This window comes from Eutrigla gurnardus (genome assembly GCF_963514095.1).
Source record: "Eutrigla gurnardus genome assembly, chromosome: 10".
Lineage (NCBI taxonomy): Eukaryota > Metazoa > Chordata > Actinopteri > Perciformes > Triglidae > Eutrigla > Eutrigla gurnardus.
Window position 1 is genome coordinate 2,308,809 of NC_139924.1, and position 13,656 is coordinate 2,322,464.

At 43.6% G+C, this 13,656-nt stretch overlaps 1 protein-coding gene across 12 annotated transcripts in view; it reads left to right on the top strand.

Moving 5' to 3' along the window:
- phldb1b (pleckstrin homology-like domain, family B, member 1b) overlaps positions 1 to 13,656 on the top strand; it is a 136,079-nt gene that overhangs the window by 57,967 nt on the left and 64,456 nt on the right. The window lies entirely within an intron of this gene.

A 13,656-nucleotide genomic window follows, 5' to 3' on the forward strand; every position in this document is an offset into this window, starting at 1 on the left:
GATTCTGCTCAACCATGTAGCAGTGTGTATCCATGCAGTGCAATGCATCCAGCAACGAGTACCTCCTTAAAGGATCACGATCAACAGCCCGCCTCTGAACCACGTGTAGATCCCGTAGTTTGGTTGAATATGCATTGCTGCTCAGGCCTGCAGCCATCTGCCTCTGGGAGCATGTTTAACAGCAGGGGATTGGCTGCTGCTGCTCGGACAAAAGGAGGCGGGGGACGGGGAACATCTGTTAGGACACGGACGCTGACAGCCTGCTGGAGCCAGTGTCCGGTCTGTGTGACGTGGATGCTGGGAGCCGGGCTTTAAAGGGCCATTCTGCAGCTTTTACACATGAAGTTCAGTGAGCTTGTCAGCTGGGGGACGACTCGGCTATATGCCGTCTCCTGATGGGAACTCAGAGTAAACAGTAAGCATGGGATGATAGGACAATGTCATGTCCTCATTGTCCTGCCAAATTCTAGTTATTATCCTGATAATAACTAGAATTTTTTAATAACTAGAGTTTTAGTCATATTTTGCTTAAAATGACACAAAAACGTTTTTGTTGAGAAACAAATATTTTGTATTGCGTCACAGATAAGACATAATTTTTGTGAAAAACAATTGAATAATCTTAAATAAGATTGTCATCTCAGTGCATAAGTAAAGGATATGTAATTAAAACCTATATTTCCATATCCTGTTTTTGTCAATCAGACTCTGTCTTCCACTTCTCCACCCTGACAGTGAACTCAACAGCTTTTTCACGTCACTCGGGACCATATTTCTGATTATCCAGATCATGGAAATTCAACTTATTGTGAGTGTTTTTACCACGATCTGCGAAAAAACTCTATCGTCCCGTCATTCATGAACAGTGACCGTCATTCATTAACTCCGTTTAAGCCTGGAACTGAGCCAACCAACCACGACATAAATCAGGACCATAAAAGCTGCAACATGGAGCCAAAGGTACTCATCCCATAAATGAATGGCGATCGCCGCCTCTGAGGGTTTGAACTAAATGTCTTCGGTCTAAAATGAGGTTTGAGCAGCTGCGTGCCTTATTTCTTGCCGCAATTGTTTTCAGAAAGACATTTCAATGAATTATTGGTCAAATAAGTGAAAGTTTCCAAACGAGCCGCCATGCCGGTCTGTTTTGAAGTCTAGTCGTAGACCACATACCAACACTTACCCTCACAAGCCGTTTGAAGATGTAGGAAACATTTCCATGGTAACTGCCAGCTCCATCAATCAAAGAACACTGCCGCGAAATGGTAGGATTGTGGGTAGTGTAGTATTTCTCCTCGCAAATGAAATCTGTTTCTTAAAACAAGGTTGATATCATACAGACTTCTACAGTTTCGTCGGCAGTCTAACTTGGATGATTATTATTTTATGCCGTCAAGCTCAATTGAAAGATACTAACCGGTTGCATTATGGGAGATGTAGGATTCAGGTTTTTTGAAAGCTTGACTTTTTGGTCTAAAATTCAGGATATCCTGGCTTCTGCAGCTTGTTTTCACAGGTCTTTGAAAGGTGTGTCTATTGTGAGTTGGGATGGGTCCCTGTAGGATTTAATCACAATAAGTTGGTCGTGATTCATTTCTGTTAATCGTGAATTATCAGAGTGACATGAAATAGCTGTCCAGCTCACTATCACGGTAGACTATAGGGTATAATAGTGTGTTTCCAGGAATTATGAGAAAGAATCAAGTTTTATTTGTCCTTCGAGCTTCACAAAAAAAAGATGTGATAAAATGCAATAAAAGCAAGTTTCTTGACAAAATGTGAGGTAAAGTGTGGTTTGCTTTGAAAGAGTTTTCAGCATATTGATGATTGGTAGGATAATATCGAGAAAGCAATTATTTTGATCTTCAGGGTAATCATGACATGTTTGTATTGTCCCATGTCCACTTAAACCCTTGTACAACACTTAACTACTTGGGTGTCGCTTTAACTGTTGCATGTCTGGAAATGTGTTTTTATTTTACGGAGTTCATTCAGATGAATAAAATAATTCTCTGATATTTGTTTGGTTTCATCACAAATAATTTGTCATTTGTCAGATTTTGACCTTTTGAGCACAAGGTTACATTCCTTTAATTACATGCATGTTTAGGTCTCGAGTGTTATTAGTATTTGGCACATTAGATATTTCTGGGGTCGTGTGAGATGTGAGCTTCCCAGTTGAAACGACCTCTGAACCTTCTCAGCGGTTTGTAAAACGTGATGATACTACATGTTTTGTATGTGGCCCCACATGATCAACCGCTGTCTCTAGATATCTTCCACGGTGGCGTCTCGCTGGCGTCACATTCGTTTCAACATGTGATCCATTTTTCCAACTCATTTCTTCCAATCTTTTTTCCCCCACATGATGGGGGAAAGGGTTGGCGGTCTCCTCCCTGTGCACTCCTTTCAAACCGGCCCATATCTTCCTCTGGTATGTGCGTCTGTGTTTGATGGCCCCTGGCTCGCAAGAGGCAGTCATTGATTAACTGGTGGGTTTGACTCTTTGACCTTTGCTGAGGCTGTAAACCATCAGCTTTCCATAGCAACTGTCAGCCATAGTTTTGGGTATCTCTTTTGTCTGCAGCTCCTCTGTGCTTCAGTGACGTAGCCAGCTAGCGGTAATGTGGCGACTCCTTTGTTTGTTGAGCACAACATTAAAGAGTTTCTCCTCATAATCAGCTGATACTAAATCAAAAGTTGCACTAGCTACAGAGACGTGGCGAGCAGAATGCATCTCGACAGGATGGAGTGTTGGAACCTTGCTAAATAAATAGCTTCAGGGTATTGTGGTGTTTTCCGCTGTCAGAACTTGCTGCTGGTATGTGGAGTGCTCTCATCATGGTAGCGAGTGGAAGCGTTCACAATACCAGCCTTTAATTCTGCCTTCACGCCAAACACAAAGGGAATGTTTTGTATGTGGTAACATACCAAGTTAATAGACTGTGGTCTTGTGAGTAACGCAAGCAAAACTTGACTTTCTTTTGATGTGGACCTTTTAGACTTTTTCAGACGAGCACACTGTCCTGTGCTGTAAATCCTTTTTGGATGTGTTTTCGATGTGTTCAGGCTCTATTTGTTGGAGCATTTAAAGCCACTGAGTCTATTGATTAAATGATCTTTCAAATGAAAAGTTGAGTCCTGAGAAATATAATGAACCATTTCTCAATTCAGTACAGTCGGGACTTGTGGGGTTGCAGCCCTACTTGGTCTGGTATCTTGTTATGGCAAATATTAGCTATGCTAGCAAACTTTAGATAAATATTGCTGTGAGCTAATATGAAGTCATCGCTCTATGAATCTCCTCTACTGCTACAGTTACACCACAGTATGTAAGCATGTCACAGAGTTACATACATACATTGTTCCATCATCTTGTTTTATACTTGGACCCCACCTCCACCCCTCACGAATGGATGTCCCTAGTGCAGGAGGGGCAGTTCATTAGTACATAGTACCATAACAATGGTGACAGACCATCTGCCCAGACCATACTGTGGCCACAGTTGAAGGGAGACACCTAAGATTTAGCGGATCATATTTCTGCCTAGTTCACACTAGCCTGATTTTCCACTACCTGACGGTTTTAGGAGCTCCCTGTCAAAAGCCTTGGAGACTAATCAGCGTTGGCTCGGTGCTCGCAAACCGCCCATGTGACTTGTTTAAGGATGCGGCCTAAGAGGCTTGCCGATGCATGGAGACACATTCCAGATGTGGAGCATGCTAAACATCTGGACCTGTCGGGGAGCTACAGTCAATGAGCGCAAGACATGGGTGGAAGGGTTGCCATGGTGATTTCAAAACTCCTGTGTAGTGTGAACCATAGACTGTAGAAGTGGACATCGTCACTACGGTTTTGAAGCCTCGACTTCACCATTTTCGTCATCACCATCTTGGATTTTGGCAACCAGTGGTCAAGTTTACAGCGAAGTTTTAAAGTCCTCTTAGTAGCTAACTGCATTGGTAGCGTGGTAGCGACAGTAGCAGGGTCACCCCCTGTTGACCACTGGAGACAATACAAGTATAAAGCACTTTCCAGCTTTGGCTTCACTTCTCAGAAGCGGAAGTTGCTGCTGACAACAGTGCTGATGGAGACGACATAATACATCCAGCATCTTTAACAGATGGAAATAACAAATGCAAGTTGATGCACTACATTCTCCAACAAAACCGATCGAAACCACTATCGCTTTGCTGTCCACAACCCTCTGAATCTGGAGGATTCAGTGGAAAAATGACGGGTACACAGAAACGTTGATGTGGTTCAAGCTTGTGGTGAGTCTGGAATCAGCAGAAAGACGGGATAGCTGGCACGACTGTTGATAACCAGAATACTTGATGCCAGAAAGAGAACGGAGCACGGGCAACAGAAACAACATGAAAGGAAAATGTAATAAAGGAAATGCCACAGTCCTGCGTTGTGCTTGAATAGCAATATTCTTCCTGCTCTTCTTCCTTTCTGCATGCTCCCTTTGCTCCGGTGAACGGATGACAGGAGTCCTGTGTTTCACAGCGTCTGACAGGCAGCGTGGTGCGGAGAGGGAATAACATGTGACAGCAGTCATGAGCCGGATTGGAAGACAGCCACGGTGTGCTACTCCACAGAGTCCACAGTCGAGCCGCTGTCACGAGCATGAGTTTATATAACTCGGTCAACATGATGACGTCAGCGACGCTACAAACTCCCCTGGCTCTGGATGAAGTCAGTGTGGTAGCATGCGAGGCGTTCTCACTCCGACCATCTCTGGTTCCTCTCCTCTAATCTTCTGGGAAACGTACTTGAGGCTAAGCCGACACACTGGAAAGATTGAATGTGGTCAAGGAAAAAAACACAGGGATGTTATTAGAGAAATGATGGAATATTTGCTCCACAGGCACATGTCAGATAGGTTGCTGCTAACCACTCCTCCTAATGCCACAGTACCCTTGAGGCACGATGTGACTTTAACGTTGCTTGGCCTGAGCTGCCCTAAAGGAACTCCATGGGTTTACAGTAGACATGGGACAGTATGAAAATGTCACGATATTATCCTGATTATTATCCAAGTATGCTTCAAACTCTCAAAATAATGTTTTGAATACTGTCTATTATACATTTTTGCTATACTTCTGTTCTAACCCTTGATAAATGTTGTTTTGTTGTTTAACCCTTATCAAATTTGAGTATCCTGAAAAGCACTTTAGAAATGAAATGTATATTATTATTATTAATAACATGGCACTAAAACATCCTGGAATCACTTTACTTACTTTTTTGTTTTACTTACATTTTGTTTAGAAACAAATATTTCCATTGTGTCGGATAACACGCATTTTTGAGTGAACAATCAAATAATCTTTTATAAGATGATCATAAATCATGAGGTGTCCCTGCATAAGTAAAAGAAACATACTTTTTTTAATAATGTATTTTTGTATCCTGTATTTTTTTAAATCAGGTGCTATTTTTTCACGTCTCCACCATGATAGTGAGCTTTTAGACAGCTTTTTAAATTCACTTATGTTGATATTTATGATTATCCTGATAACGGAAATTCACCACGATCAACTCACTGTGAGCGTTTTTTTAACCCGATCCGAGATCAAATCCATAGTTAAAAGAGATCCTCTTGTCGGCTCTGGTGTTATATATTTTAAATAGATTGATCTTTTTCGTGAAGCATTTTTGTACTGTAGACCATGCGAGTGGAGACTTTCCAGTTCATGGCTCCAAACTGAATTAAATACTGTATAAATACAGTATAAAGGTAAAGCCAAAAACAAAGATCTGATATCTAGAGCTTATATTTAGTGCTGGAACCATTAATCAATCAGTTGATTGCTTGAGTGATGGCTAATTAACCCAGGCAGACATTGTTGAACGTTTGCTGTTTCCAGCTTTTGGAGTGTTTATTATAGTGCACCTATAAGGATAAGTTTTGTACTATTTATAGATTTCACCTTGACACAATGTGTATCAATCCTTGTTTGCATCACAGTCTGAGCTCTATAATCCACTTAGGACTTCTGGCAGTTTTATTAGAGAACGGGGTCCTAGTGCCCTTGTGGGAGGTGGTGCTGATGTTCATGAGCCATGTGATGAAGGAATGATGGCGTGTCACGTGTGTGAATGTTCGGGTGGTACTTGGTCCACACAGTGTGGCTGAAGGATCCGGTTCCTTGCCGTATTACCCAGAGTGCACTCCCCGTGATGAAGGCTGTGATTAGACAAATCACTTCTGGAGTGTCAGCCGAGAAATTGCTCTCGGGAATCAATCTAACTGATTACCTTGGACGTACTTGTGCACTCACACTCCACGTGAAGCGTGAGTTCCTCTCCCCGACGCTGCCCGTCCTTCCCTCTATGACTTTCTTCCAATATTGAAAATGCCAATGTGTCTTATTTTCCTGCACAGCCGTCGATTAAATGGATCTCTGGTTTCGCTGAGCTCAGCCTTGGAGGAAACCAATCCTGAACCACTGGTTCTTGGACGAATCATGACATTCTTTTTCTAGGTCAGATGTTCCAAAGGAGGAGCAACCTTCACATCACAGTCCAGTGTCTTACACAGTGAAAACCGTATTTCCTGATGAAGCTCAATACATCTGTCTGCTAAGAAAAGACACTCATCAAGTTTTTTACTGAGCGTTTCCATCCTGCAGTTATAAACTTTTACACTTGTTGTCATGTAAATAACTAGAGCTGTCAACTTTCCTCGATAATACTATTTGAATTGTCATACCATAAAAAATTCAGCCTATTATTAATATTAACTACTACACAGGCTTATACGTTGCCAATGCCGTTATCGGCAATGTTTTACTTCCTGTCCACTAGAGGGCGTTCCAAAACATTACCAATAAATATGTTGAATTACCTGCGACCCGACACCGGATTCGGTTGACGATGAATGCATGAATGTTGAATTAGCAACGGGTGACAGCTTTCTAGATAATTAATAATTAATAAAGTAAAACACCCACATTGCTGTTCTCCTGGGGACTCCTCCATGACTCACACACATTTAAGAATAATAACAACTACATATTCTCTTTAATTACTGTGCATATATCACCAACACAAATATAAATACAGCCATTACCTTTTGTTAGGTAAGGAAGAGAAAAATCAATGGTCCTTTTTTAACAGAATCTTTAATTAATTTAGCAATTTCTTGCATTCCTTCTCCTGTTTGTCGTAGCTCATCTGTAATGTTGTTTATTGTGCTGATGGCGTCTTGCTGGAGTCGCAGGACGGCATCCGTGAGCACCCGACCGCTTCCTGGTTATGCTCGTGGCGGCACCCTCGGGTGCACCGCTGCTTGGAGCTGGACGCTGTGCTGAGGTGCTTTCATTGGCCGTTGGGGTAAAAATGGGCGTGTACAGGGCAGGATAAGAGGCGGATTCAGGTACGCACACTTTGGCTTTTGGGCGTACGTACACTTTTAGTAAGAATCCTACGCACAGTTTTACAAACGAGGCCCCAGGAATGTCAGATTTAGCATTAAAATGTTTGAACATGCTGATCTGAAGATCAAACCCAGGCCTTCGTGTGCCTCAACGTAGCTGGTTTGAAACGTCCACTTCCAAATGTGAGCGAGACCACCCGGCCTGCTGCAGGAAAGTTGATCAGCAGAGAGCTCGACCTCCGCCGCTGCCGGGTTCACCTCCGCTCATTAGCTCCTCTGATGACTGACCACCGTGGAGAACGCGACCTTTTGAAGATGAGTGGGAACAAGTGGGATCCAGAGTTCTCCTGGGCACCCGAGGGAGACGTGTGCACGATGCTTCAAATAATGAACCTTGGTGTTTTGCTCGTGCGGTTTTGAGCCTCGTCCCCACTAGTCCTTGCTGAGGGAGGATTCAATCCAGATATGGAGAGGCGAACCCCTCCCTCTCGGGTGGGTCAACATGGGACCTCATTTTGGAGAAAACATGTATGGTAATAAACAGTAACACATCTTGAATTTGATATTTCCTACTTTAAAATATAATATCCAAATAAAGTTTGTCGTAAAACTGTTGAACCAGGACAGGCGTGTCAAACTCATTTTAGTTCAGCCAAATTGTATTTCAAGTGGGCCAGATCAGTAAAACCCTGGCATAATAACCTATAAATAACGACAACTTCAAATGGCAGAACGCATCCATTCAGCCAGAATTAAACATGGCGCGACAGGAAGTCAAACGGCGAAAGAAATATAAAGACATCCGGTTATTTTCAGAATAAAACACTATGTTAGCGGTCTGAAACACGAAGCGCGAGTGTCTTTGTGGGTGGATCTCGGTCACTGTTGCTCTTATAATAGATAAATGACTCTTGCGGCCGACACAAAGGTAGTTAGTTAGTTTCCTATCTTCCTGCCGTGTGTATCTGGCGTAAAGGTCCACTGTGCGTCGGATAGAAAGTAGCGATGATACTTCGTTGGTGTTGTGCAATGTGCAAGATCGGACCATCAGGGTTGACGACGGGTTATACTTAACGTAACTACAGTTGTACATCAAATAGTACTCCTTCAGTTGTGAGAACGTGTCTGTTTGTGTTAATGCCACATATATATTGTATATCTGTGCTGGTCAGCTCCAACATGAACAGTGATTGTCAGTGGACAGATTTGTGATAGCAGTTACTTTTATTGAAACTTAACAGAATCCTCTCTCAGGCCGGATTAAACCCCGACTGGCCCGCGGGCTGTAAGATTGACCCCCCTGACCTCGGAGATTGTGAAAATACGGAGTCGCTGGATGAAACCATAAACTGTATATAAGAAGTGGACGTTGTCATGGTGACCTCAACGTTTGCTTGTGGAAGCCTCGAGTTTGGCATTTTGGCCGTCAGCATCTTGGATGCAACCAGTGAATAAAGTGAGCGTATTTGGACTGTGGAGGAGGGACGGGTGGAGAACACACATGAGGTTGCTTTTCACGCAGCAGAAGAGGAGGTACTACGCCTCTGTGGAAATTGTCACGAAGATGAAGTCATGAATGTGTTGCAACATTCACACATGCCAGAAAAACAGACTCATCCCAAACATCCCTTCCAGTCTAAATAAAGGAGTCAGTGGTTTGAGGTGGGGTTCATTTCTCTGCGTGGGTCGGGTTCGGCGTCTCCCTGGTCTCATTAAGCGGCCGCCCAGCAGTCTGTACCATGTGAGAATGACACGCCTGCTGTGATAGTGCTGGAGATAAGGTGGGAAATCCCCATCGGGTTTGAGTCTAGAAGCAGACGTCGTTTCCAGAAAGGGTTGAGATAAGCTGAGGAGCTCCTGAATGTCCCAGCAGACCGAGTGTGTCCATTTAATTACCTTCCATTGTGTAATTGTAAAATGAAGCACCGCAGTTTGCGTATGTCAACTGCGTGCGGGAGCTCTATAATGAATAACTATGTGATTAATGATCCTAACCCGCCACTGATTATGATACATGGCTGGTTTAGAGCATCTCCATATGACCAACCCTCCCAGGGACCTGGATTAATCCCTGCTGGAGCATAAATCTACACTTATTTTGTCTAGATCTGTTGTCTGACACTCCCTAAGTGTCTCCTGCTGCAGGAGGATCCATCATGATGAGTTGCAGTGTGGTGTTGTAATGGCTGAAGTGATCAGCTCTAATTGGCATCAAGAGAATGCCAGTAATGGACTTCAACAAGCTTAAACCAGATGGATCGATTAGGAAAATATGTGTTCAGCTGCAGCCTCAGACTTGATACTAATGACATGAATTCATGCTTAGTTATTCAATTATGTTTTAAAAGCCAGCTTCTCTATATTATTTATTATTATTATACTACCTGTTTCCCTTGAATGCTCCCAGTGTTTGGGATGTACAGTATTTGAGGATTTGAGATCATAAAGAAAAGAAATACAGGAGAAATCTAAATGGAATGCCATTAAGGTCCTGCATGCTCAAATTTAATTTCATTGAATCCTTAAGATTTCAGTCCTGGTTTGTTTGTTGGGGGTTTTCATGTGTAGCTGCCACAGTAGGAAACACTCAGTTAGGCTACTTAATTCAGCTCCAGTACTGTTGAACTGGAAACAGTGAGGCTGGTTTAGGCAATTACAATCCAGTAGGGAAGAAAATGATTACATTTCAGAAATGAACTACGAGGTAATTACAAATGTTGATACACCGAATGGGAATTGCTGCAAAGATCCCAAAACAGTTGTGTTTTAAGGTTTTGCTTAAGAAGTATAAGAGAAGTAGGAGAATGTATTCTGTATGTATGAAGGTGGAAGAGGACAAACCCGTCCCACAGTGGGGTGTGTGTGTGTGTGTGTGTGTGTGTGTGTGTGTGTGTGTGTGTGTGTGTGTGTGTGTGTGTGTGTGTGTGTGTGTGTGTGTGTGTGTGTGTGTGTGTGTGTGTGTGTGTGTGTGTGTGTGGTACAGTATGGATGTGCTGACTCATGTGCTGATCCATGGTGGCCTCTCTCAGCACAGGCACACACACACACAGACACACACACACACACACACACACACAGGGCCGTAGGCTGCTGGGGCGGAGGGTCAGGCTCCCCCCGGGTCCACCCGTCGGCGGCGAGCGTCAGCTGGCAGCAGCAGTTTGTGCTGAGTGTGGAGGAGGAGGAATGTCTCCTCTCATCCATCCGTCAGCATGCAGCAGCCTCTTCATCCCTGTAGCCTGCATGACCATCATTCATATAGGATGCAACAATACTGTCAGCGCTGGGTGGGATTTACTCCCCAACTCTGTGTATACTCGTTGTCAGTTCGGTCTCTGTGCGGTGCATTCATGTACCGGCCTGGAGCATCGGTCAGAACTCCTGTGGGAAACACTGCTGCAAACGCTGCACTAGAACCAGTCCACTGCAACAGACCTGCAATAATTAACCTTCAATACACCATCAAACATCACACATGCCTGACCTAAGATGCTTATTTAACCTAATACCTAATAACCTAATAACCACGCGTTCAAACAGACACAGTCATTGTTTGTCAGAACTGCTGAGTCAAAGTGACGGCGTGTGCCACAGAGACGTCACCGAACCCCCTCCAGATCTCTGACTGGGAGGCAAGTCTGTCACGTCACATCAGATACACATCGCCTGAAGCTCTGTTCTTTTCACCGCCGCTTCCTCGGAAGTGGCTGAATCGTTGTTCACCGGAGAGATGGTGTCAGGGAGTCAGAGAGTGTGTGCCGTGAGTCAGGGCGGTGGAACGGGAGCGAGGTGAGGGAGTCTGAGAGTCTGAGCTGACGTGGCTCTCCAGGATTCACAGCCTGGCACTGCTTTGAAACGTCCTATTCAGCATCTTTTGTTTCCCCCTCTCAGGACCAGAATGATGGTTCCCTCATTTCCCTGCTGATGGGACTTCCAAATATGAAGAGAAACAACTGTGGAAAATACCAACCAAAACTATGTTGGGGGTGGTGACCACTGAAGGGAACGCTGACAGAAATGTTAAAAACCAGTCTCTTCACTCCCCATACAGATACTAACGGTGAAACAGGGACACTCATGCAAATAAGCAAAGTGCTGCATTCGGGCGTCTCGTGTGTATTTATTGTATCAATAAACGTATTGTTTAACCAGTATTTAGGACCACCACGGTATGAGTCAGCAGCCCTTCACAAGTCAGAATATGTGTGTGTGTGTCTGTGTGTGTGTGTCTGTGTGTGTGTGTCTGTGTGTCTGTGTGTGTGTGTGTGTGTGTGTGTGTGTGTGTGTGTGTGTGTCTGTGTGTCTGTGTGTGTGTGTGTGTGTGTGTGTGTGCGCGCACAGGGAACATGGACTTTTTAATGTGATGTGTGAATGAAATAATAGTACAAGAGAAGAAATAGAAAGGAGGAGTGTGTGTCCTACACAGCTGGGAGTGTGTGTGGGAGTGTGTGTCCTACATGACTGGGAGTGTGTGTCCTACACAGCTGGGAGTGTGTGTGGGAGTGTGTGTCCTACATGACTGGGAGTGTGTGTCCTACATGACTGGGAGTGTGTGTCCTACACAGCTGGGAGTGTGTGTCCTAGGGAGTGTGTGTCCTACACAGCTGGGAGTGTGTGTCCTAGGGAGTGTGTGTCCTACACAGCTGGGAGTGTGTGTCCTAGGGAGTGTGTGTCCTACACAGCTGGGAGTGTGTGTCCTAGGGAGTGTGTGTCCGCCCCACAAAAAGGACACAAGTGGCCGCCATGATAAGAGCTGTTTGAATTCTCTAAATATTAAGGAAAGGAGCTCCAATGCTTCCTTTCAGAGCTCCTTTAGCATAGGATACATCGGACCTTCCTATACGAAAGGAAAGGAGATTACGCCGACCCACAATTCATTGCGAGAGCAACATTTAAAGTGCCGCACACGTCGGCCGTTCATGAAAACAAACGATATGTGCATTTGCATATTTAACAATTACTTTCATGCAGACATAGAGTAATTAGATCTGTGTTGATATGTGTGTGGACAGTGATAATAATTTATTGATATTTTTATTTATTTCAATCATGTTATAAATGTTTGACAGAAACGAAACTAAAACCACAAAAGGAAATGTAAATACAGCAAACGGTCAAACAGGAAGGAGGAGCTGCTGGACCTGAAGCCGGTCAGTGAACCAGCTGTTTATAAAACTTTGACCTAATATTCGACTGCAGCCCATGTCTTTTTACATCAACTGAAAATGGATCCTTGGATTTTGTTCCCATCCAAGTGTAAGTGACCATCAAACCGGACCAAGTTGAGATGATCGCAGTGGAACTGTAATCCTTCAATGAGCACATTTGACTGGTAGCTAACGGACTTCAAACAAGCCGGTATGCTTCAGTAGAAGTGTTGGTCGTCACTTTGTTTACTGTGGGCTAGAATACATCCTGGAACAGCGTTTTTTGGGAGCATCTTATCTCGTTAATTGGATGTATTTCCCGTACAAGCAGGATATCTGGGTGAGGCTAGTAAAACGGTGTAAACCGGTGGGATTTCATTTAGTTAGAGAACACTGACTCATTTGATGAGAGATTTTCACTTCTCATGCCACTTTCTACATCCCATAAAGAGGAACAAATCTTTTGATTTTGCAAATGCAAATACAAATGTGTGTTTTTGTGGAAATTATAAATATCCCATTTAGTTGCAAAACCCAACTTTTCTAATACTCTTCTAGTATCATTACTCCACTTAGTCTATCGATATTTGCTGCAGTTACCATCCCCAAGTGTCGCCCATCATCACTGTTACATAGTGACGCTTTGTACTATTGTGTAAGACTGTGTTGTCAGATGACAACTTCTGGTTCTGAAAAGTGAAGCCAACGCTGAAGTGCCTGAAACTGTCATTCTCCCTGCTGGCCAACAGGGGGTGACTCCTCTCTGGTTGTATAGAAGTCTATGAGAAAATGGTCCTACTTCTCTCGATGTATTATCTCAGTAAACATTGTAAACATGAGTTTATGGTCTCAATCTCTAGTTTCAAGTCTTCTTCAATCCAGCATGATGTTCATTTAGTACATTATGGTCCATTTAGAGTCCACCAGACCAGAAAGCAGGGGATGCTTTAGGGGCGGGGCTACCTGCTGATTGACAGCTCACTACCACACTACCAATTCAGTTAGCTACTAAGATGACTTTAACACTTAGCTTTAAAGTTGAAATTAAATGATGAAGCTAACTCTGTTAGCAGCTTCACACCAGAATCCAGATGGATCCAGATTCAGTAAGGTTTCTGCTTGTG